Raw genomic sequence first — 26,890 nt, forward strand, 5'->3', positions numbered from 1 at the left:
AGTCTCAGGGGCTGTGCTTATGTCCAAAGCTAATGCTAACTGATACTGTTCTCTGGATATTTGTACACCCTCCTACTCAAGAAAATCCCTCTACCAATTCTCTCTCTCCCCTCTTCCTTTTCTGTCTATCAGCTCTCTAACTCTTTATTGCTATCGTTCCACCTCCTTATCTCATCTCTATCTTTCCTTTTGTCCTATATTTTCAACTTCCTCAGCTCCACTGGCTCTTTCAGACCCTTTCTTTTCTGAGTGTAAGCACTCTTAGTCACTTTTGTTCTGAAAGTATTATAACCGCCCCTGTTTCCTTCCTTTTGAAACAAAACTTCTTGAAAGAGTAGAGCACTCTACATTTCCTCACTTCCAGTGCAATCGTGAGTCTGCTGCTATTTGGCCTCTCATAGTATTTAAGACACCGAAGATGACATTAACTCCCTCCACATAAAACCGTCTCTAGGTAATATTTAACTTGGATTATGTGGCATTTACTAGACAGTTGAGTATTTCCTTCTTAAACTTTCTTTTTTTGGCTTTCTTTTTTGTTTCCTACATTTCTTTCTTTCACTAGTCTTGAAACAAAAATATTTAAGTAAAATTAGTAGCAGAGCTGAACAAATTCTTAGACATAAAAGAAAAATGAATGCCAATCTGATTTAGAAAAAAAAACCATCGAACTGCCCAGATCCTAAAATTATATATGAAAAGCAGTCATTAGCTACACTTCCAATTAGTTAAATACATAAAACTATAATTTTATTTTCAATTATCACCATAGGAAGAACTGTTTTATTCTACTCACATGTCATTGGGTGGAAAATATTGCTAGTACTGCTTGAGCTGAACAGGCCAAGAGAAACCACTGAACAGGGAGAGGCAGCCAAACTTTTACAACATTGGTAATGATTATAGGGAAGAGGTGCTAGACTCTGAATTGTCTCAGTTTTCTGTTTCTCAAAAAAGAAAGGTTTAAAAGGAACTAATCTGAGACTTTTTTTAAAAAAAGCAAGTTAGTATTTCTGTTCCTGCTAAATTCTCCATCCAAGTTTAATGAGGAAGAGTGCATTTGTTGCCCAAGACTGCCTTAACAAAGTACAAAAACCAGGTAACTTATAATGATGGGAAGTTATTTTCTCACAGTTCTTGGGGACAGGAGCCTGAAATCAAGATGGCAGCAGGGCCGTGTTTCCTCTGAGGCTCTAGGGCAGGATGCTTCCTTATCTCTTCCAGCTTCTGGTGATTGCCGGCAATCTTCGGTGTTCCTAGGCTTGTAGACATATCACTCCAACATCTGCCTCTGTCTTCACATTTCTTCCATTTCTCCTGTGTGTGTATCTATCTATGTGTTCCAGTACCCCTCCTCTTTGCCACCTTCCTCTTCCTCTTCCTTTTCGTCTCGCTCTGCCACATAGGCTCTGGAGTGCAGTGGCATGATACAACTTACTGCAGCCTCAATCTCCTGGGCTGAAGCAGTCCTCCTGTCTTAGCCTCCTGAGTAGCTGAGAATACAGATGCATGCCACCATGCTCAGGCCTGGCTGATTTTTTTTTTCTAGTAGAGACAAGGTCTCCCTATGTTGCTCAGGCTAGTCTCAAACTCCTGGGCTCAAGTGGCCTACCTGCCTTGGCCTCCCAAAGGGATGACAGGCATGAGCCACTGTGCCTGGCCTACCCTCTTTTTATAAAGGCACCAGTCCTATTAGATTTAGAGATCACTGTACTCCAGTATGACCTCATTTTAAGTTGATTACCTCTGCAATTTCCAAATAAGGCCATATTCATGGGTTCTGAGGAGACATTTATTATATGGGGATACTATTTAACCCAGTAAGTACATTTTTTTTAAATGACTGATCACACATTATTTTTCTTCCTCTGCAAACCTCACTAAAACAATATTAAAACCATAAAGTAATAAAAAAGAGCTACCATAACAAATAAAAAACCAAAGATACCCATTGGAAACTGACAATACAGGAAATAGTTTTTAACATTTGAAAATAATCTAATATTCTCAATGAGATATTACAAGAGTAGGATGCTATGGAAAGGAAAAGAAGAGAATAAAACTATGATAGAAATAAATAACATTATAAAAGGACTGAAAGATAAAGCCAGGGACCAAAAGTTAACACACACACACACACACACACACACACACACACACACACAGAGATGCAGACACACAAAAATGTGAAAATAGTAAACATAGAAAAGAAAGAGGAAAAATTCATGAGGTTCAGCAACTATTTTATACAAAATATATAGAGAAAAGAAAAAAACAAAATAGGTTAACTATCAAGAACTATATAAAACAGTTTTTAGAAAGACATAAATCTCCAAATTGAAGGTGTCCAGCACAAGTGGCCCATAAAAAAATAAAGGAAGACCTCACAAATCACATAAAATGTGACATTTCAAAATAGTATCAAGAAGAAGAAGCTTCTAGAGAAAATAACAAAGGTCACCTACAAGAGACAGAAAATCAGAATTGTATTAGCCTTCTCAAAAGCTATAATGAATGATAGAAGACCTTGGAGCCATGTCTTCAAAATTATTGATGAAAATGATATTTGATGAATAATTTTATAGTCAGCCAAATTATCAATCAAGGATGAGAATAAATTAAAGTCATTTTTAGAAATACACAAATATATGTCAGTTACTGATTCATGGGAAGCTACTAGAGGATATACCTGAACAAATAAGGAAGTAAATTAAGAAAGACAGAGGTAGTATTCAGCAAAAAATGATCAATCTAGAAAAATGTCAGTAAAATTTTAAGGATGACAATAAAAGGAAATACCAGGACAATTGCTGTGCGACTTTCCTGGAGAGCAACCTGTCCACAGTGGATCAGGAGAATGGAGAGCTCCAGTCAAGTATTCTTGATAGAGACAATTTTCTAAACCCGATAAAGGGCATCTACAAATATCCCACAGTCAACATCATGCAAAATAACAAGAAAGGATGTCTGCTCTCACCACTTTTAGGCAGTATTGCACTACAGATTCAAGCCGTGGCAAGTCGACAAGAAAAAGAAAAGCATCCACACTGGAAAGGAAGAAGTAAAACTAGTTCTTTTTGAAGATGACGTGATGTTGTGTATGTATAGTAAATCGTAAGAAACACACTAAAAACTATTACACATTTATGAGAGCAAATAATAAACAAGGTTGTAGTATACAATATTAATATAAAAATATCTATTTTATTTCTATATACTAGCAATTAACCACCTGCAAATGAAGTTGAGAAAAAAATTCCACTTATTCTAGTATCAAAAAATACAATTCTTAAAAATAAATAATAGAAGTACTAAATGTATACTTTGAAAACTACGAAATATAGTTGAAAGAAATTTTTAAAAACCTAAACTTATAGGTTGCAAGGTTTACTTATTGTTTGGATTATTGGATTATGTCTTGTTTGGATATATAATAAAGATGACAATGAACGTTTGTTATTCATTATTATTTATTAAGATAGCAATTATTTATTAAGATAGCAGTATTGTTAAGATAGCAGTACTTTCCAAACTTATCTACAGAATCAATGCAATTCTTAACAGAATAACAACAAACGTTTTGCAGAAATTGACAAGCTTATTCTAAATTACATATGAAATTACAAGAAACCCAGAATAGCCAAAATAATTTTAAAAATGAAGAGCAGAGTAAGCGGATCCACATTTTCCAATTTCGAAACCTGCTGCAAAGCAATGGTAATTAAACAGTGTGCTGGCACAAGAATAGACATATACACTAATGGAATATAATTGAGAGACCAGAAATAAACCTATATATCCATGGTCAATAAGTTTTGACAAGAGTGCCAAGACCATTCAATGGGGAAAAATATTCTTTTCAACAAATGGCGCTGGGACAACTAGATGGTCATAGGCAAAAGAATGAAGTTGGATATTCACTTCATACCATATGCAAAAATAAATTCAAGATATTATATATCAAAGGCTAAAATGTAAAAGTTTAAACTCTTAGAAGAAAACAAAACAGTAAGTCTCGTGACCTTGGATTTTTCAATATGACACCAAAAGTATGAGCGACAAAAGAAAAAATTGCAAACTGGACTTCAGTAAGCTTTGTGCTTCAAGGGATACTATCAAGAATTTAAAAAAACAAACCACAGAATGGGAGAAAATATATGCAAATTATATACATGATAAGGGACTTTTATCTAGAATATTTAAAACACTCTTACAACTTAATAATAAAAAACAAATAAACCAACTAAGAAATGGCCAAAGTACCTGAATATACACTTCTCCAAGGAAGACATACAAACAGCCAATAAACAAATGAAAAGATGCTCAACCGCATTAGCCATCAGAAAAATGCAAATCAAAACCACAGGAAGATGCCATTTCACACCCACTAGGATGACTACATTTCAAAAGTCAGATAATAACAAGTGTTGGTAAGAGTGTACAGGAATTGGAACCCTCATACATTGCTGATGGGCATGTAAAATTGTCCAGTCACATTAGAAAACTGTCTGGCATTTCCTCTAATAATTAAACAGAAATACCAGTAATTCCATTTCTAGGTATATATGCAAGAGAAGTGAAAACACGTCTACATAAAAAGTTATACATAAATTTTTATTTGTTTGTTTCAGACAAGGAATCACTCTGTTATGCAGGCTGGAGTGCAGTGGTACGATTTTGACTCACTGAAGCCTGGGTGACAGAATGAGTTTCTGTCTCAAAAAGGTGGGCTCAAGCAGTCTTCCCACCTTAGCTTCTAGAGTAGCTGGGACTACAGGTGCACACCATCACACCCCATGATTTCTTTTAATTTTTGGTAGAGTTGTGTTTTTAATATGTTATCCGGGCTGGTCTAGGACTCCTGGGCTCAAGCGATCTTCCTGCCTCAGCCTCCCAAAGTGCTGGGGTTTCAGGCATAAGCCACCATGCCCACCCTTGTACATGAATGTTTATAGCAGCATTATTCACAGTAGCCAAAATGTCTGTCAGTGGATGAAAGGATACATAAAATGTGGTATGCTTACAAAATGAAATATCATTTGGCTATAAAAATAAATGAAGTATGACACATGCTACAACTTGGATTAACCTTGAAAACATTGTGCTAAGTGAAAGAAGCTAGTCCAAAAGTCCACATAAAAACAAATTCTATTTATATGAAAGTCCCAAATAGGAAAAGCTATGGAGACAGAAAATAGTATAGTGTTTACTTAGGGTTGGGTGCCAGATGATAGGGGTTTACAGTGGTGACAGCTAAAGGATATGGGGTTTCTTTTTGAGGTGACGAAAATGCTCTAAAATTGACTGTAGTGATGGTTGTGCAGATATGTGAATATACTAAACACCATTAAAGTGTACATTTAAAATGGATCAGCTCTATGGCATGTGAATTATATTTTTTAAAAACTTTTTCTAAATGATGGTTTATGAATTCTGAGCCTAGATCATGGAAGATACCATGCTTCTGCCTTGCTATTTCTTAGAATGCTCCCTCGAGGGAAGCCAGGCACCATATTGTGAACATGCTTAAGCAACGCATGGAGAGGCTCCTGTGGGAAGGAACTGAGGCCACTCGCCAACGACGTGCCCCAAATGAGTGAGACAATTTGGGAAAATATCCTCAAGCCCCTGTCAAGACTTCAGATAACTTGCAACCTTAGCCAACATCTCGACTGGCACCTCATGAGAGATTCCAAGTGAGAACCACCAAACTAAGCTGCCTCTGAATTCTCAACCCCCAGAGTTCATTGTTGTTCTAAGTAACTAAGCTTTGGAGTCATTCGTTCAGCAGCAATAGACAATGAATACAGTGCATTAGAAAGAAAGAATAATCAAAGTGTAGTACTTTGGAGGGAAGGAAGATTATTTGTGTGAACATATTTAATCTTTATCCCTACTCTGCAGAGCCTCTGGGGTACCATTTACATAACATGTAATGTAAGAAAGCACTAACACTCGGTTTAACTAAAATTTATGGGCCAGGTGCGGTAGCTCACACCAGTAATCCCACCACTTTGGGAGGCCAAGGCGGGCAGATCACTTGAGGTCAGGAGTTTGAGCCCTAGCCTGGCCAACATGGTGAAACCCTGTCTCTACTAAAAATACAAAACTTAGCTGGGCATAGTGGTGCACGTCTGTAATCCCAGCTTCTCGGGAGACTGAGGCAGGAAAATCACTTGATCCCTAGGAGGTGGAGACTGCAGTGAGGCGAGATTGCACCACTGCACTCCATCCTGGGTGAGAGAGTCTCTGTCAAAAACAAATAAATAAATAAAATTTACAGTACATCTATGTTAATTATGGGGGCAGGAGAAATAGACAGTTATGAAAGAGCTAAATTCTAATTTTCCATGATGTGAAATCGATAGGTAATATCTAAAATTGGTAGCTTATAAAATAGCTGTGTAAGTATATTCTTTATAAATACAAATCTATAAATTTCATAGTTCATAATTTGTGGAGTCAGAGCCTGCAAGATGGATAATATTGTAGTGAACTACTGATGTACATTGTAAGTCTTGGCACTATCTTTATAATATGTCCATAAATTATTTTTATGAAGAATAAATATAATTTCAAAAATTCAAAATATAATAATAGCACACAAAAGTTTAAAAAATTAAAATTGGAAATATCATTTATTTTCTGGAATTTCTAATATATACCATACACTGTGCTCAGCATTATCATACATGTGTTAAAAGATAATTTTCTGCAAAACACAAAATCATGACTCATATAGATATAAAAATGAACCCATGCTAAATAATTTATTTGCCTTATATGATATGAAGTTAACAGGTAGATGTTATAACTAGTTCAGAAAAAAAGAGCAAAATAGCAAAAATTATTATGGAACAAAGGAACGTGGAGATGAATTGCAAATGGAGACAAAACTAATTTTCCACAGAGGGGAGGAACTCAATTAAATCACTACCAGATAGTGCAGAATTTACTTATCTGTCAGCTACCTATAACTAAAAAGAGTTGTAAAATACCTGAAAGACAATGAACAGGGCTAGAATCTAATATCCCAGGAAGGTCTCCTGTAAAAGATGCTTAGTTTTCCACTGTAGCATAAAACAATTATTTAATACAACATGTAAACAAACTTTGTGAAGTAGGTGTTCCTTCTTTGTAGAAGAAAATGAAGGTTAAAAATTGATTACATAACTTGTTTATATTCCCACAGTTAGCAAAGGCCTAATAAGGAATATAAATTTTGTGTATATGTGTGATACTGAAAACTGTGATTTCTTTTCAATTTCAAAGGATAATTTTATCAGGTTTGTCTGTGCCTTTCTTTTTTTTTTTTTTCTTTTTCAAAGCTGATACTGTCAGTTTACTTCCTGGGATCCAGTCAAAGTAAAACAATTTTGTTTCTCAGGGTTTTTACCTGCAGTGAACATGGCCATATCTCTCTAGTTATTTCTTAGAAGGCGAGACAATTTCAAAACAGCTAGGGAAGGAATGTGGACATCCGTCAGGCCTTGAAGTGACTATGAAAGGGCATAACAAAGATTCTTCCTTCGTCCTAAAGCAATGGCCTCCCTCTTTATATATATTTTTTTCTCTCGTATAATTACCACAGCCCCATTCACATTTTTCCTCTTTTATATTTTATCTCCCGCCCCCCCACCGTTTCTGTAAATTTTGTCTCATCCCTGGTGTTTTTCCTCATTAGTCTGATTCTGCCATCCTAGCTCTGGTCTGAACCTGGCTGGACTTTGCTAACTTTGGGTGCACATTTGCCGTAATTAGCTTAGATAAGGGAAGCAAGGAGCAGAGGAACGGTGCTGACTCTCCTCGCTTTTGCCTAATTTAGTTTCTATATTTTAAACTATGAGGCAATACCTGTGACATCCAGCAGGGTCAAACTGCATCCCTTCCAGCCCATACCCTTCCCCGGAGGCCACAAACACTCCACCATCTTCGCGTGCTGCAGGGGCTGTTCGGATAACCCCAATACTTCCAGTAAGACGGACTCTAAAACGAAAGTAACTATCAAACAAAAAAGCATAGAGGATGCTTTTAAAAGGACACCAATGGATCTTTAAAAGAAAGGGAAGGGAAGGGTACATGTGGTCAAACTGCTCTTGAGGTTTGCATGTTCAGTCATTCTACAGAATTATTGTGTATCAATTATATGCCGAAGTGATAATTTTATGAGGTTACTCAGAGATTATTAAAATCCTGAGAAATTATTTCACATGAATCACCAGAGACTAATATAATAAAATATGAAGGTTTTAATTGGCATTTTCTGGAAATATCATCTCCTTCAATCCAGGTCACAGCTGGAGGAGGTAGACACTTGGCATAGCCAAGGAGCAAACTAGTCTGATGGGAGGAATTAATCATGGGACAACACATAACACAGCCAGATCACCTTCACATTCTAGTTTGCACTAAGAAAACTGTTGAACACTCACATTTTAAGAGGGCTCATCAGGAATTTTTATATTATTCAGATAAAAGACAAATATTTAGACAGGTTTGGAATAGACCCTCACTTTGTCAAGATTATATTGTTTGTATGTAATATATAGAATCAATCATGGTAAGGAGAACAGTGATTTCAGGAAATAATGTAATCAAACAATTATATCCTAATTCAGGGGGTTATTTCTGTTAGGGAAACTGCTTGAGTAGTATAAAGAAACAATGAAAGGATCTATTCACTGTTTCTTTTTATAGACTCTGTGAAATCACTACCTTTGTGCTATGACAATATTACCTTGAATACTTAAAAATATCAAATTAGTTGTTTAATAATCAGATGAAAGCTTATTAGTCAATGTTAGCTTTAGAAAGCCTTTAGTTACTTCAAGAGATACTGAAAGGGTATCTTTGACTGCAGTGTTGGTGTGGTAAGCAGCTTCTAAGATGACTGTCAGTGATCCACACCTCCTGATATTTATGCTATTTTGCAATCACTTTGAGTGTGGGAACTTAGTGGTGAACTTCTAATGAATAAAAGATGGTATGTCACTTAAATGAGATTATAAAAGACTGTGACTTCTACCTTGGGTGTCCACTCTCTCTCTTTCATATCGCTCACTCTCAGGCCAGCAACCTAACATATTATAAGCCATCTTACAGAGAATCCTACATGGTGAGTAATTGAAGTCTCTAAACAACAGCCAGAGAGAAATGCAAACTTGCAAACAACATGTGAATGAACCTTAAAATGGATCTGATTCCAGTTGAGTGTTGAGGTGACTACAGCCCTGACTGACAGTTTAGCCACAACCCTCTAAGAAAACTAGAACCAAAATTATCCAGCTAGGCCACTCTGGATTCCAGGTTCTCAGAAACTGTGAGATAATTATAAATGTTTGCTATTTCTATGCTGCTAGATTTTGAGATATGTTATACAGCAATAGAAAACTAATAGAATATCCTGTGTTACAACAGTATATTATCTTGAGTATCTAAAAAATTAATCAGACGATAGCTTATTAGACATCATTTGTCTAATAAAATGATGATAACTTGTTAGTCAACATTAGTTGCTTTAATTATGGTGGTTAGATTTGGAAAGCCATTAGTCTATTCAAAGGAATACTTTATAAATATTTAGATAGTAGCGTTAGTTGAAAAGTATAGGAGTGCACTTTCTCTTCCATGCACTGGCGAAGTTCCTGTGTTGCCAGGGGCCACCATCCTGCTCCTTGTTATTGGTACTGTAAGAAACAGCCATACCCAAAGTCTCGTTTCCACCGAGGTGTTCCTGATGCCAAGATCCATATCTTTGGGTCGAAAGAAGGCAAAAGTGGATGAGTTCCCACTCTGTGGCCACATGGTGTCTGATGAATATGAGCTGCTGTCTTCGGAAGCCCTGGAGACTGCCCGTATTTGTGCCAATAAGTACATGGTGAAAAGCTGTGGCAGAGATGGCTTTCACATCTGAGTGCAGCTCCATCCCGTCCATGTCATCTGCATCAACAAGATGTAGCCCTGTGCTGGGGCTGAAAGACTCCAGACGGGTATGTGAGGGGCCTTTGGAAAACCCCAGGGTACTGTGGCCAGGGTCCACATTGGTCAAGTCATCAGTTTATCCGCACCAAGCTTCAGAACAAGGACCACGTAATTGAAGCCTTAGGCAGGGCCGAGTTCAAGTTCCCTAGATGGCAGAAGATCCATATATCCAAGAAGAGGGGCTTCACCAAGTCTAATGCTGACAAATTTGAAGACAAAGTGGCTGAGAAGCACTTCATCCCTGATGGTTGTGGGGCCAAGTAAGTTCCCAACCACAGCCCCTTGGACAACTGGCAGGTTCTGCTCTCATGAAGGCTTTTGGCAGCACTGTCTCCTTGGGCCATGCCAATCTGACTTATGCTTACTAATAAATTCTGTTTACTGGCCAAAAAAGAAAATAAAAGAAAGAAAGAAAAATAAAGAAAACAATAAATACTCATCTATTACAACTTTCCACCAAACATCCATAAGTGCTGAAAAAAATGTTGTATCTCTGCCTGACACTAAAGGATTGTGTTAATGAGTTTGCTTACGTTCATTTTGGAAAACAAGTAGAATCATCCTTTAAAATGGAGTGTATTTAAAAGAAAAGGGTCTTCTGTATGTATTTTAATATCAGTGGGTTGGTTACTTCTTTGTAGTTTTGATGTGGACTCGTTTAAATTTAATTTGAGATCAATGCCAGTTGATGGATTAAAGACAGCTGCTTTCAAGAAATTTTCTCACACTACCTTATGGGTGGTGCCATTCCTAAATTTCTGTAAGCAATCATGTTTCTTTTTCTAAGAAAGTATTTTGGGCCCAAGTAATATGCCACAGTTTAAATATGCTTATACAGCCCTCTTATTACATACAGTCAAACCACTTAAGCTTTCAGTTCAAAATCACTGTCTCCAGATCAATGATGGCTCAAGTTTAACAGCCAAAAATTTACATTGATAATGATAAATTTTGGGCTTTATAACTTATTTCAAATACCGTATTACTTTCATTTGGCTGTGAGTTTAATCCCAGAGACAAATAAATTTGCTCATTTTAGAACTATGATATAGCAACATCCCAATTCAAGATGTGATTTTTTGAAAAAGGAATATAAGTTAGAGTTCCATTATATCATTTAATAAATTTTTCACAAAACAGTGGCACCTAGTGGTCTATACAAATCCTTCTCCCAACTGTTTGTAATTTGTCTTTACTCTTTAGTTTGAATCTGGCATTAATTGGCTACAGCTGGTTCAATTGCTCGTTAGATTCACTAGGATCTCTTGCTTTACAGATTCAAATTTTTGCCGTATTAAATTAATCTTTTATTTTTTATTTGTGTACTCAGCCTAATGTCAACAGCACTATTCTTACTATTTTGATGTCATTCTACCAGAAATATTTGTATGTAGTTAGGGCTAATGAGTTACTGCCGCTAAAATAGATGAATTACTTTAAAACATCAAACAAGAGACTACCTTAAAACAACAGTCTATAAAAAGAGATTCACTTGGCCGGGTAAGGTGGCTCACGCCTGTAATCCCAGCACCTTTTTTAGGCTGAGGCGGGTGGATCACCTGAGGTCTGGAGTTCGAGACCAGCTGACCAACACGGTGAAACCCCCATCTCTACTAAAAATACAAAAAATTAACCAGGCATGGTGGCAGCTCCCAGCTACTTGGGAGGCTAAGGTAGGAGAATCTCTTGAACCTGGGAGGCGGAGGTTGCAGTGAGCTGAGATCACGCCATTGCACTCCAGCCTGGGCAAAAGGAGCAAAACTCCATTTCAAAAAAAAAGAGATTCACTTTTGGAAGTAATAAAATTTGCCTTTTTTGTTTCTATAACAGAACTGAATAGTGTAAGCTATTTTAGCACTGCTTGTCACCACTTGGTATTATTAGTATATGAATATTCTTTAAACCCACAGCCTAATAAACCTGTCTATAAACCTGACCACAATGTATTCATGTTGAGAACTTCCTGAATTCTGCTCACTAGAAGAAAGATGTTGATATTATCTTTACTTTTATTTACTATGACCAAGTATGGCATGCACCAGTTTGGTTTAGGAAAAGCAAATAAAATATTGTCTTTCATATATGAAGAAGTTATTAGTAATAATTAAATATATTTTCCTATCAAATTGATACCCTTATAAAAATTTATCTGCATGATCTAGCCAATACAAGACACTGTAAGACTACTTTCAAAATTTGTTTGAGAACATTTCATTCCCTCATGAACATTATATGTGAAACTCAGCTCTCACTATTGCTGTACTCTAAAAATTATTTTAAATAAATCTGATGGAAACGAACTCAGAAGGCTATTGAATGGCAATTATTAATTTAAACAAATTTATATTCACACCTAGTTAGGAGGAGTTCTGTAATATTCTCTTTCTTAATATGAAGGCTGGTTATACTTTATACAAATTTATTGAGCTATATAACTTATTTGTATATGTATATTGTACATAATATGTATATTATATGTAAATAAAATTTACATTAAATGACTGATGGAGGTGAAAATGGAGAATTTTCTAAAGAAAGTTCTTCATATTATGAGCACTATTTCAAACCTTTGGGCCTAATGGATGATATTTATTGAACTAATGGTATTACAATCACTTAAAAAACATATCAAAATTTTTCCTGTCAGTATAATTTAAATAGACATTAATATTTATTTTTGTACTTTTCTTAAAAGAGCTCAATTATTTGTACGTAAAATAAATTGTACACTTTTTAATATTGATCATCTATTCCAGAATTTAGAATTACTCATTTAGTTAATACCAGATTGTGTCCAAAGTTGGGGTTTTAAATATCTTAGGTAGACTCATTTATTCTTGAGGTAGCTTTAAAACAAGTAACATTACCATTCAGTAGTAGCCTGCCATAAAATTTAGTGCCAAAGTAAGTTTTCCTTTTTTTTTTTTTTGAGACGCGGGCTTGCTCTGTCGCCCAGGCTGGAGTGCAGTGGCGCGATCTTGGCTCACTGCAAGCTCCGCCTCCTGAGTTCACGCCCTTCTCCCGCCTCAGCCTCCCGAGTAGCTGGGACTACAGGTGCCTGCCACCACACCCGGGTAATTTTTTGTATTTTTAGTAGAGACGGGGTTTCACCGTGTTAGCCAGGATGGTCTCGATCTGCTGACCTCGTGATCCGCCCCTCTCGGCCTCCCAAAGTGCTGGGGTTACAGGCGTGAGCCACCGCGCCCGGCCAAGTTTTCTAACAACGATATTTTATTTGTAAATCTGTGTAGACTTCACAGCTAATTCACATACAAATATTATTCTAGTCAGCTGGGTCCAAAAATAATAAAAATGAAAATGGTAAAAAATCCTTGCTGCAGGAGTTCAAACTGAAACTTTATGAGGAAAAATATTATTTTATGATTAGATATTAAAAAGTCATGAAATTTGCCTTAGTCATCAACATTCTAAACATCAAAGAGATTGAAAAGTAAGGTTAGAATAAAATGTAATATCAGGTTATTTCTAATTTGAGAAATTATTTAGGAAATGAGTGAGAAACTCTAACTGTGAATATTCATAAAACAATGAACTGATAGTCCCAAATGCCTATGTATTTTCAAGCTATTCCACAATTGTAAGCAACATATAAGTTGATATTCATTTTAAAAATAAGTTATCAGATAGTATTGATTTTCTTTTCCTTTCTTTTCTTTTGAGATAGGGTCTCAGTCTGTCACCTGCGCTGGAGTGCTGTGAGATTATCACGGCTCACTGCAGTCTTGACCTCCTGGGCTCAAGTAACCCTTCCATCTTGTCTGGAGTACTGTAGAGTACACTGGGGCTACAGATGTGCACCTCCATGCCCAGATAATTTTTAAACTATTTTTTGTAGAGATGTGGTCTCCCTATGTTGTCCAGATTGATCTCGAGCTCCTGGCCTCAAACAAGCCTCCTGCCTGGGCCTCCCAGACTGCTAGGGTTATGGGTGTGAGTCACTGAGCCTGGCCAGACAGTATTTCTAAATTACTGTTTTCTTCTTCTAATTAAAAACTTACTTGGAAGTATTGAAACATAGATGTCAGTTCTTGCTGAGAGGAGAAATAAATTCCATTGGCGTTTAGGAGGCATTAACTATTAAATCTGCTGATGGAGTTATATGGGGGTTTGTCAAACACCATCCACATGTCTCCTCAGAGCTTCCTGGACTTGCCTAGCTTTCAGACCCTCTATTACTGTCCCCACCACAGCTACCACTGCAGAATTTGGGATCTCACTTCACCAGAGGCTGCCATAGGGACCAGGACGTAACAACGAGGTGCAGGCCAGGGCAAATTTTGACCAATAGGTGGTAAGAGACACAAAAGAGACAGCAGATAAATTTTCTATTTTTCCTGCCAATGGACTGTTTCATTATGCAAGTTTTCCAGACATGTCATTTTAAGGCTTGTCAGATAGTGATAGATAATATATCCCCTTGCATTTTTTTTCAATCTTCTTTGCCTCACTTTCTTTATCTCTCACTTTTAGTGCCCTAGGATTATACTTTCAATTAATTAGCATATTAATATATAGGCTTCCCTCCACCTAAAGAACCAAAATTAAGACAGGGATTCAAGCTAATAAGGAAAATTAAATACTACTAATCTAATCCATAGATGTAAAAAATCTTTAATAATGAAATGACAGGGTTTTGCCATGTTGCCCAGGCTGATCTCAAACTCCTGGGCTCAAGTGATCCTCCCACCTCGGCCTCCCAAAGTGCTGGGATTACAGGTGTGAGCCACCACACCTGGCAGGTCACTGGTTTTAACTAGGGTTATAATTAGTTAGCACAGGTTAATTTTTAACTACATCTACATTGTAACCTCCACTTTCTGCTAATACACCTTCCTAGAGTTGCCATTTATTGAGATAGGAAGACTGTGGACAATAGTTTTGTGTTGGTAATGGTGGTGGAGAGTTATTAGTAGTTCAGCTTTGGATACTTAAACTTGAGGTGACTATTGGTATTGGGCATTCAAGTAGAGATATAAATAAGGCAGTTGTTTATATGAGTCTGAATTTTGGAGAGAGGATCAGCATGAATGTATTAATGCAGGGACCCTCAGCATATAGATGGGATATTATACTATACTATGAGATTAGATGAAATCCCATAAAGACTGAATATTGACATGGGGAGAATATCTTGAAGGACAAAGTCCTAGAAGGTTTCCATATTTAGAGATCAGGTAATGAAGATAAAACATCAAGGAGACTGAGAAAGTGTCCAGAGGGAGACAAAAACCCAGAGAATGTTATATTTTAAATGTCAAGAGAAAAAAATAATATTTCAAGGGGGAGAAAGTCAGTTAATGGGTTCAATAATGTTGACAGGTCAGTGAAAATAAAATGGACTAAGAATACAGGCTGGATAGTGCAGTGTAAAGTATGATGGTGAATTTAATAGAAGCGTATTTTGTGAAAAATCGATTAGAAGATTTAAGAGCATATGGGAGTAGGGGAAGTGGATACAGACACAACACATTCAAGGAATTTTGGTACACAGGGAAAGAAAGAAAGGAGATACAAGTAGGATTTCAAAATTTTCAGAAGCCATTCTAAAGGTAAAGGATGATTTGGGGGATGTTTACACTGGAAGTTGGGAGACTAGATGAAGGTGTTGCTGATTCAACTGAGCAACAATGAAGGGCGGCTCTAAGGTAGGGGCAATAGGAATGGAAAAGAAAAAATGGGGTTGAAGACCATGTAGAAAGAAGACGGAGAAAGTGATGATTTGGATGTGTGGTTAATGAAGACAGGCAGGGCAAATTAGTATTTTTTGAAAATCTACTATGGATTTCATGTTATGTGCTTTTATATATTATATAGACAAAATGGATGAAGTGAGAGCCTGCATATTTGCCACAGGGAGGAGCCCAAGCCAGAGCAGAGGTGCAATTACTTCTGTAATTGAGGGATGGGAGCATTCGTGTGGTGGCAGATTACCATTCAATCTGCCCCCACAAATCTGTGAATTTAATACTGCTGCCCCACTGTATTTTTTTTTTTTTTTTTGAGATGGAGTTTCACTCTTGTTGCCCAGACTGAAGGTGCAATGGCACAATCTCAGCTCACTGCAACCTCTGCCTCCTGGGTTCAAGAGATTCTCCTGACTCAGCCTCCCGCATAGCTGGGATTACAGGCATGCGTCACCATGCCCGGCTAATTTTCTATTTTTAGTAGAGATGGGGTTTCACCATGCTGGTCAGGCAGGTTTTGAACTGCTGACCTCAGATGATCTACCCACGTCGGCCTCCCGAAGTGCTGGGATTGCAGGCATGAGCCACCACACCCAGCTGCTGCCCCGTTTTTATAGAGGAGGAACTTGAAGATCAAATAATGTGTTTTACACGCCAAAGAACACCAGTTAAGTAGTCCAAGAGCTGTATTTAAGCCAGATTGTTTTGGCTTCAAAATACACAGTTTTCTCATTCTAGATAGAATTCCTTCAATAGAACTAAAGGAGCAATAGGACTACAGGATTTCTGGCTTAACCAGTTAGGTAGCTAGTGGGATCATTAACGAAAGTATGCAATATTGGGTGGAGGTAAAAGATGATGTGTGCAGTTTTGGGTATGATGGTTGTGAAAGACCTGTGATGTAAGCAATTAGATATGCACAGAAGCATTTGCACATGCCACTCCAGAGATCGAAAGATATCTCCTCTGATGTAGATACAGAGTCAGAGGCATTCATCTAATCTTCCAGTGAGAGGGAATAGAATTATAAGAGAGGAGGACTTACATAGAACTTTGGAGATTAACCATCTTTTAACAGAGGCAAAAGGGCTCACAGAGGAGACCAAGACTAATCAGATAGTTCAGTACACCATCAAAAGAAATGATTTTCACAGATGGTAATAGAGAAGAGAATTTCAAAAGGATCTAGTACTTAACAGGAAAACGCAGCAGTTTATTTAAAAATGTGCATTGAAACATTTTCCTTGATGTTGGAAATTAGGTCATCAGGGATCCTTGAGAGAAAAGCAGTTTGTTGGAAGGATGGAGGTAAAAAGGAGCATTGGAATTTATTAGGACTACTCTTTCAAAGAACTTGTCTGAGAAGGGAAGGGCATATAAAGAGGAATATAGAGTCATACACCATTTGGATTTTTAAAGATAGGTTAGCCTTAAATGTAATTTTATTTTTATGGTTATTTTTAAAAAATCAAATGCTAATTATGTGTTAGTGTTCTTGCACTTTATACGAAGTGTTGTGTTTCCTTCTCACAAAACAATTTTTGAGGCATCCATGAGATAACTCTCCTTATTTTTAAGACAAGCCTAGTAAAGCACAGAAAGGTTAAAAACTTGCCCAAGATTAACTAGCTAGAGTTAGAGCCAGGATCAGACCCGGGAAGTCTGACTCAAGAGCCCTTGTATGTAACCATTGCCTCTTGAATAAGAGTTAGGAGGGGTAGAGACGGAAAATCCTGGAGAAAGAAGATAAAATGAGTGGAGTGAGAGCCTGAGTGTCTGGAACAGGGAGGAGCTCAAGCCAGAGCAGAGGCGCAGAGTTACTTCTGCAGTTCAAAGAGGAGAGCATCAGCGTGGTGGCAGATGTTTCCAATGTAACTAGAAAACGATTTTTTTTCTGCACACAAAATAGCTAAAGTAAATATATAATTTTTCCTAACAGTTTAATTTTTTTTTAAGTTTATTTACTTTGTAAGCCATTTTTTTCTTTTGTAGAAAATTTACTAAATACTAAATACCTATACTAAATACTGGTAACTATCAGGGAGACTTTGCATTTTATGTTCAATAGACCAGTCTGTTCATGCATATTAGTTATTGTAGCTTTATTTTACATTTGATTTATTTATAAAACAAATACTGAGCATCTACTCTGTGCTTGATGTGTCGTTTTGATATACATGATGAGTAAGATCAATAGACACATACATGCTCAGACTCCCACTTACAGTGTATTCCAGGGATCAGCAAACTTTTCTTTACAGGACTATAGAGTAAATCTTTTAGGCTTTATGGAGCCATTCTGCTCTGCTGCAATCACTCAACTCTGCCACCGTAGCTAAAAGCAGTCAGACAATATGTAAATGAAGACTGTGGCTGTATTCTGATAAAAATTTATTTATAAAAACAGGCATGGCCTGCAGGCTGTAGCTTGTTGACCCCTGTTCTAGGCTGGCAATACAGTTATCTGGATGATGAACTGTCAAATAATAGTGAAAAAATATTTTGGAAGTGACAATGGAGATTTAAGAAACTTTACTTCTTTTTTTCTGACTGAACTCTAATTCCATGATGTTTGTGGTTAAGGTAGAGTAACAGACCTCTTGGTTTGTCCCAGGCAGTTCAGGTTTATGCCTATGATCTCAGCCTTATGATAAACAGAACCACCCCACCACGCTTTTCACTCTTTGAAATTTTCCAGTTAGTATTATAAACTGTACAGTTGCCTTAAATTTAGGAGCTAAAAAAAAATCTTTCTCAATAGGAAAAAGAAGCAGATCTCAATTAAGGCAAAGCTATGGCAGGAAGATATAAAGGACATATAGGATTTTCTTTACTGAAGCAGGTTTTCCAGAGGCCATATTAGGAAAGGGTGGGAAGGGAGGAAAATTGGAATTTTTATTTATTTGGGTGCATTAAAAATGAAGGGGAAATAAAAGGGAGAATGGGAAGTAAAGAGAGTCTGGGAGAGGAATTAAAGCGATACACTCTTTTATTTGATCAATATTACATATGGAATATTAGTGATAGCTTTTTATGTCTCTTTTAAGAGAAGCCTAGCCGAGATTCTTGTTTTATACCTACTGGGAAGCAAGGCAAGTTTGTTCTTCAGGCAAAAGTTCACAGAGGAAATAATCTAATGAAATAAGCTATTCTCAGAATATTTACATTCCTATTTTCTAAATGTAGTTGTTTTTCAGAAAACATCTAGAGATTGAGATAAGCATTCAAATTTAGAATGTTTATCCAAACCAGGTCTTTAAAGCTACACTCATTATACGTATTTCCTGTTGATTTGTAAGTCCAGTATTTTCTCTCTACCTGCTGCCTCCTCTTTTCCTAGCAAGAGCAAATATCATCTCCTTGGTAAAGTTTTCCTGGTATTAGTCACTCTATCTTCTGTACTCCCCTATGACACTGAACTCACACATATACTTAGAAATAGATTTGCTATGAAGAAAATGATGCTTCAGTTTCAGGGTAAGCTCCTTTGGAGCCCTTGCCATGTGTTCATATGGGTATATGCTTTTGTGACTTTAGCAAATGTAAGAGTTTTTTAAAAACTGCCATTGGATAAGTCACATTGCTTCTCCTATTTAACACTCCCTAGTGCCTGTGGTCTGGGGGAGGCTACAAGCATTCCTGGGATCTAAGGCGATACACTGAGCATGGAATTAGGAGGTTGTGTTTACGTGCTTTAAGTCATTTCCAAGTGCAGTTGTGTTACTGCTGGCCTAGCAGTTCATGTAGAAATAGTTTCCAGGAGGACTCCTGCTAACTCCTCTGCTGGTTCACTCAGCTTTTTGAAACACCCAAGAAGTGCAAGTAAAAGGTTACGTGATGGTTTGCAGGTATCCTTTACGCAAATTTATACATATGAAAGAGAAAGAAGGAGGATGCAGGATTTGTCTTAGGGGTAGGGAGCTTCCTTAGCTGAGGTCACAGCCTTCTCTGGGAAGCCCACATCGTGTGACTAAGGCAGGAGAGGTAGACGGCCAGCATGGGACTCTTCCATGGGCTACCACTGGCCTGGCAAAGGCAATGTTAGGACTGCTTGGCAATTCCACTCGTTCTGCAGCCCAGTTCTGCTTCCTCTCTTTCCCTTTCACAGTTATTACTCTCTAAGAAACATCTTATACTCCAGTCTCCTCCTCAGCACCTGCTTCTGGGTAATCTAATTTATGACAATGATCTTGGTTTGGCAAATTCTGTTAAAAATAATTTTCAGATAAAAGGTAAAATTATGATTCTCATGCAGATGTAATCATGAACAATATGTTAAATAAAGTGTTTATTTTACTCATGGTATTGGGAAACCAAGCAGATGTTAAAATTGATTTAAAATGAAAGTTAAAACAGCCAAAAGTAATATAGCTATTTAGACAAATTGCAACAACCTTTAGTGGCTATAAATGACTTCCTACAATTAAAAATTAAACATAATATTTACTCTAATATTTGCTTTATTATTCAAACATATGCTTTCTAATAGAAATACAAACCTAATCAGACTTATTTAAACAATTACATAGAAAAATATGATCAAATTTAGTATCCTTGAAATGTAAGTACTGAATTACATATTGACTAAACTAAAAGCATGTGGAATATAGATAAATGCATGATAATTTAGAATAATATTGTCAACATGTTAAAAATGTATACAATTGTGTCTGACCAGATATTTCTTCGGGACACAATTCAATTTTCTCTTGCTATAGGATTACAAATTCACAAATGGGATAAGGTGTCTATTGAGTCATTTTCAAGTCCAATTAAAAAGGTATAAATTCTGTCATAATTAAAACTTTTAGAAAAACATGTCTCAAGTCTTCTGGAAATGTGTGGACTTTAATTTAATTTTATAATATTATTGCTTGAATTTTCCAATTCAAATGTTTGAAGTGTGACAACAGATCTAAAATGATTGATGCAAGTAAGTTTAAATGATGTGTTTGATATTTTAAGGGAGCTATTTATTCCTCACAGTCGAGTGATGTGTATGGGTAGTTATTTGTACAAATTTCTCACATTGAATGGAAGAATAGAGTCCTTTGTATTCAAGAAGATATTTGGGAGCCTAGTCTAAAGATACAGAATTGCTCTAGGAAAACACAATAGAAAACAGGCTGTATTGTTCTTCCTTAAAGAGTACAAAAGACAATCAAACAAGTGAACTAAAGTATGGTAATTATTAAGAATGTTGATGATACCCTTAAGATTAAGCCACAGAAAATAAATGTTCCTCTGTGGGTAAGTTTTCTGAAAAATCTATTAAGGGAGGTGGCAAATTCCTGCTTTCCACCTTGCACAAAGCAATCCATTTGTGTAATCTACCAAATCATATTTCTTGATTTAGCTTATAGAGCATGGAAGGCACAATTGATTACTGGATAGATAACAAATAGATGTGACAAAAAGAAAAAAAAAGAAAGAGAAAACAGCTAAAATGAAGACAATAAAGATGCCATTTGCAGAAGAGCTCTGACTCGTCCAGATTTGAAGAAGCAGACACCTATGCATTCAATTTAGTTTACAAGGCAGCCTCCAACAACGAAGATGAATTAAAGACTCAGGGAACAAATGCCCTTGATGTTAATTCCTTTACAGTTATCATTCTCTGTAAAACTGCTTAGAGATTGGACATATGAGACCTAATCTTTTTATTCATGTTTTTGTAATTTTAAAATCAATTGCTCTCTGCTGCTGCTCAGATACTGACAGCTAGATCCATATTTTAAATGATGAGAGTCTAGATTTTAGAAGAAATATAAGAAACAAAGCAAAAACCATTATTCTAGATTAATACTTTTTAAATCAGGAACTTTAATGGCCAAACAATCACATTAGAATTTATCATTATAGTTTTAGAATAGGGAATGACTTGCTAGCATGTGAAGTACCCTTGCGTTGACCTCAGATGATAAATCTTTTTTTTTTTTTTTGAGACGAGTCTCACTCTATTGCCCTGACTGGGGTGCAGTGGTGCGATCTCGGCTCACTGTAGCCTCCACCTCCTGGTTTCAAGAGATCCTCCTCTCCTGAGTAGCTGGGACTACAGGCGTGTGCCACCACGTCTGGCTGATTTTTAGATTTTTAAATTAGAGACAGGGTTTTGCCATGTTGGCCAGGCTGGTCTTGAACTCCTGACCTCAGGTGATCTGCCTGCCTTGGCCTCCCAAAGTGCTGGGATTATAGGCATGAGCCACCGCGCCTAGTCGCAGATGATAAGTTTTTGATGACTGACTCTATTATTGATGAAAATATTAAAAGGGTTTTGTACTGGGTTGTAAAATGTCATAATCCCACTCTTTAGATCAATAGAATAATGAATTTTAGTAATTATTTCACACAGGTACTGGAAACTCTCTTAAGTTCTTTCCTTAAAGAAAAAAAGCACATTATCTAAACCAGCTAGTTCATGCTGTCTACTAATTATGATTATTAACATGGTCCTTGCCTTAAGGATAAGTATATAATATGAGGACTAAGAAATTTATTAGGTTCATGCATATGCGTATTTACCACAAACACAGTGACGTGACCCATTTCAGGCAATGAATTCATAAAGGCATCTTATTTTTGGGATTCCCACCAGCCCTTTAAATTTATTGAGTGGCAATATGTCATCCCTTACTCATCCCTTACTCATGGATGCACACTTACACTGAACTATGACTTGATTTTTCTGGTTGTTTTTGGTAATCAAAATCCCTATGCACATTTACCCATCTCAATTCCAAAATTAAGCAAACTTCGTTTTTAGTTTCTTCTCTTCCTTCCAGTGATTTCTTGTCTTGTCATCTTGCGGCTGCCTTTGCTCTCAATAACTCTGTCTTATTTAAGGAATAGATTTTTTAGCATTTCTTTTGTACTAGTGACTGTGCTAGGCCATGGGTGTTCAACAGTTAACCAGACACATGGTTCTTTCCTTCAAGGAGTTTGCAGTCTGCTCAGGGGAAAAACATAATAAACATTTCAAAACAAACTTAAATAAATAATTGTCATGAAATAAGCAAATGAAAGAAACCTAAATAAATTATTGTCATGAAATATGCAAATGAAAGAAACATGTACAAATCTATGATTATTTTCCCTCAGGAACACCCAAAATCTGACGGTACCTCTGCAGATATTCCCATTCTAACCTTGTGGAAGAAGCAATGCTCCTTACTCCCCATGGTACAACTAAAATTAAGTTCCAAAGTTTAACCAAGTTTTACTGAAGGTCTGGGAATACTTGAATGTATGGGATAGAATGAGAAGCCCCTCCTGAAGTTTTAGAGCCCGCGGGACAAACCCTATTTGCAAAGTCCATACCTGTTGCTGGCACGCTTCAAGAGATGTAGGGTTCGTTTTCACCCATGTGAATCTGCAGTCATTTCTACACCTTACCATCTAGGCCCAACTGCTCTTGGGCCAAGAGAGGAATAAACATTTTCCAGTCAGAGGCCAATGCCTTGGATGACTGAGTGTAAGTCTATCCTTTTTGTTCCAGGAAGTGTGCTCTCAACATTAAGAACTAATCAAGACACAATAGCTCACATTAAGCATCCAAAACCCAGATTATTCAGCCTTTAATAATACTATTCTTAGGACAAAAACCACTTACTCTGAGTAGCTTTTCTCCAAATCTAGTCCAATTCCTTGTTGGAAACTTCATTGTGTTATGAGCAGAAGAGGTCAGTTTTGTGTGTCCAACCTGTTATGGATTTAGACAAATATAGCCTTTCGGGAACTTCTTGGGCAAAAACACATAGATATCTCAAGAACAAATCATGATCTTCAGTTACAGATTGATCTAAATTCAAATTTTAGTACAAAAGATTTTCTCAATATTGGGAGCACATGCAATTTGAATTTATACGTGGATTCAAAGCATCTGATTTTAAACCAGCTTATCAATGATCAGGACTTGTAAGAACAATTTATAGGGAGTTGCTTTATCAGTTCTTGTCTACAGGGTATCATCAAAAGTTCACTTTTAAGAAAAAAGTAAATAATTTCCTTAAAGATATTTAATTATTCTCCTAAAAGGGTAAAAACTGCTTATAAGTTCCTCAAATCATAATTTTTCCAGTTCAGATCCATCAAGTACCTGATTAACCGTATTTGACTCTAAGCACAACTGTGCCATGTAAGGCCTGAGTTCTTATCTTTTTACCTCTGTGCTCTAGCATCTAGTCAGTGACTGCCTGCCAACATTTAATAAAAGCCTGAATGAATTACCCATCAATTAAAGTTCAACCACTTAATAGTTTTATGACTGGGCCACTTATTTAACCAATCAAAGGCTCAGTCATGTCATCTCTAAGTTTGCAATGGGGTTATCGGGAGAATTAAAGGTCTAGCATGTCATTAGAGCTTGCTATTGTTATTATTGTTGTTTTTAACGAATTCTATGACTCTGATTAAAGGTAGATTCAGGAGCAGTGGGCTCCAATCAGGAAACAGAGAATCAAGCTGAGAAAAGGTCCAATAAATCAGTAAAATGATTTATTCATGTTGAAAAAACCATAGACAGGAAACCACGGTCATAATGACAGGTTCTAAATGTGACTGGACTGAGGTAATCAGGAAACACCATTACAGCCAAAGACCTTCACACATATTCTCTTTGTTATGGAGTCTTAGATTTAAAAAAATTATTTATTACTATTGTCTAGCAATGGGTCCACCCTTTTATATTAGTAGGAAAAAGACATATTGGAGATGCTTTGAAAGGTGGCCTTATACAAATAGATTTTTACACTTGCAAACAAGCCCCAGATCCCGGGTCTGTTATTGTTTTTCACAATTTCAAACCAATTTTTCAGGCAAATTTTAATGAACATATGAAATGTCACCAATAGCAATATATTAGTGATAGACTGCTGTTTTGAAAAATACCTGCAGACAAGGAGAAGCTTTCTTTATGTCAAATGTATTACAGTTTTCTTCCTCTTACTACTTCATTTCAGTTTCCCCTGGAAAATGTCCTGGAAATGTACGGAATAAAAAATGGGTGATTGGGTAATGGTTACCCAACAATGTTAATACACTTAATTCTACTAAATTGCATGCTTAACAAGAGTAGAAACGGTAAATATTATGTTACGTATAATTTAAAATACCACAATTTTAAAAAATGGATTACTGGGTATAACAGTAATAGATTCATGTATAAATATGATTGTGCTAAATAACAAAGCCCACATTTATTTTTAGTTTTTAGAGACAGGATTAGGTAATGATGGGCAGAGAAGTGATAGAGGACATCAACATCTCCCTTTTTTCTCCGTCTTTCCAACATCTCTCTTCTTTCTGTCTCCAGCCAGCTTCCGTCAGCTACCCCTGTCTGCTCCACGGACTCCAACATCATAAACTTTGAACAGTTGGGGTCTTTTAAAAGAATTAATCTGAATCTTTTAACAGCTATATTTCTCTGGCTGGGATGAAGGAGTGAGGCTTTAAGTTATCCCTGTGAAGCTCGATGAAATTTTTGGTTAGTACATGGCCAAAAAATGAAAGTACATTTAAATGCCAATATTTTTGCTCCTCGACAGCTGTAGAGACAGGGTTAGGGTTTGCTTTCTTTTACCTTTTAAGAGATTGGGTCTCATTATGTTGCCCAGGCTGGTCTCAAACTCCCGAGCTCAAGCCATCTTCCCGCCTCAGCATACAGAGTAGCTGGGACTGCAGGCACACACCCCCATACCCAGACTCGGTTTACAGTTATGAATGTGAAGAAAAATTTGTGCTTCAGTGGAAAACTACAGATGATTAGGCCCTAGAGAATACCTCTTCATGTTATCTGATTCTGATTCTTTGGAAGCTATTTTACCACTGTGTTAAATGTAGATAACTGATAATAATGCAAAAAAATTATTGTCTACAGACGTAAGAAATTTTTCCTTTCTGGAGAGACGTTTAATTTACTGCAATTTTCCCTCCCCTCCTTCTGGAAAAACAGTTTTGCACCCATCTGCACATTTACTTCAATATTCCTGATCTATAAATGCATCTGTTCATGATTTCTTGTTTGAACCAGTTATAATATCTGCCTGTTTTTAAAAATTGATTGAGTTAAATAACAATGAACAACTGTTTATTTTTATATCTGTGTGAGCATCATGATTTTACCATTGTGTGAAAATTATCTGTTAACAAGGACAAGAAAAGATGTTTATTTTCCTTTAAACATAAGGGAGAGAAAAAGAGTATGTTTATAAATTTGTCTTTTATCATATTTGAAATTATATTTTGTAATAAAGATTGTATTATTAACTGAAACATATATAAAAATGTTGAGTAGTTTTCTCAAATCCATATTGCCTTTGGAGCCCTATTTTAGTACAAAATTTATACTGTGGCTCATCTGTTAACTAAAATTCCAAAAGATTGTGCAAAAATGAACCATAGGTAGCATCTTACATTTTTTTCTACAGAAAAATTTTCCACAGTAACTAAGGAAAAAAAAGTGTGGCACAGATTTTGACAAAAGCTCATTAAGTAAAATTTAAAGTATTTTCAATAAAATATGATTAGTATATTTTAGTTCCAAATAAAATATGCTCCTTTTCTCATTTAAACATTTTATGGATGGTGCAAGTGTGTGTGTGCCCATGTGTGCAGACAGAGTGCGTGGGGAGACATTTTAAAAATCACTGCATTTCAAAAACACATGCTTTAGCTTCTACAGTGTCTTTAATGAGGACTTTTGAGATGGATTAAACATTTCCTTTTGACTGTAATGCTGCAAATATGAAAAAGAAATCATGTTACAACTGGATATGTCAGAGAGGGAAAAAAGTAGCAATAGGTGTTGCTATCAGAAATTTGTTTACCTGTGTACCTTGGAAAACATTCAATGGCTGGCTAAGATTTCTAAATATTGCTAAATATTTCTAGTAAATGTATGCTTTTAGCATGCTACATCAATGAAGAGATCTGGAGGCACTGGTTGAGACAGTAAATATTGACAATAATCTACAGTGAGTTTTATCATTAACTATGCCACTGGAAGGACCCTCATCAAACTCTTTCATTCTCCCAAGATATGTATATTAGTCAGTTCTCCACAGAAAGACAGCCTATATATATATATATATATGTTATATATGTAACTCCTATATATATGTTTATGATTATATATCTCCTATATTCCATATATGTCCTATATATTCCACATATATATACTATATATTCCATATATATATATGGAATTG

The 26,890-nt window shown here is 36.4% G+C and overlaps 1 pseudogene; it reads left to right on the top strand.

Moving 5' to 3' along the window:
• Nucleotides 1–9,038: 9,038 nt before the first annotated feature.
• LOC102135792 (large ribosomal subunit protein uL16-like) lies at nt 9,039–10,097 on the top strand (annotated as a pseudogene).
• The last annotated feature ends 16,793 nt before the right edge of the window (nt 10,098–26,890 follow it).

The sequence above is a fragment of the Macaca fascicularis genome, chromosome 3, assembly GCF_037993035.2.
Source record: "Macaca fascicularis isolate 582-1 chromosome 3, T2T-MFA8v1.1".
NCBI lineage: Eukaryota > Metazoa > Chordata > Mammalia > Primates > Cercopithecidae > Macaca > Macaca fascicularis.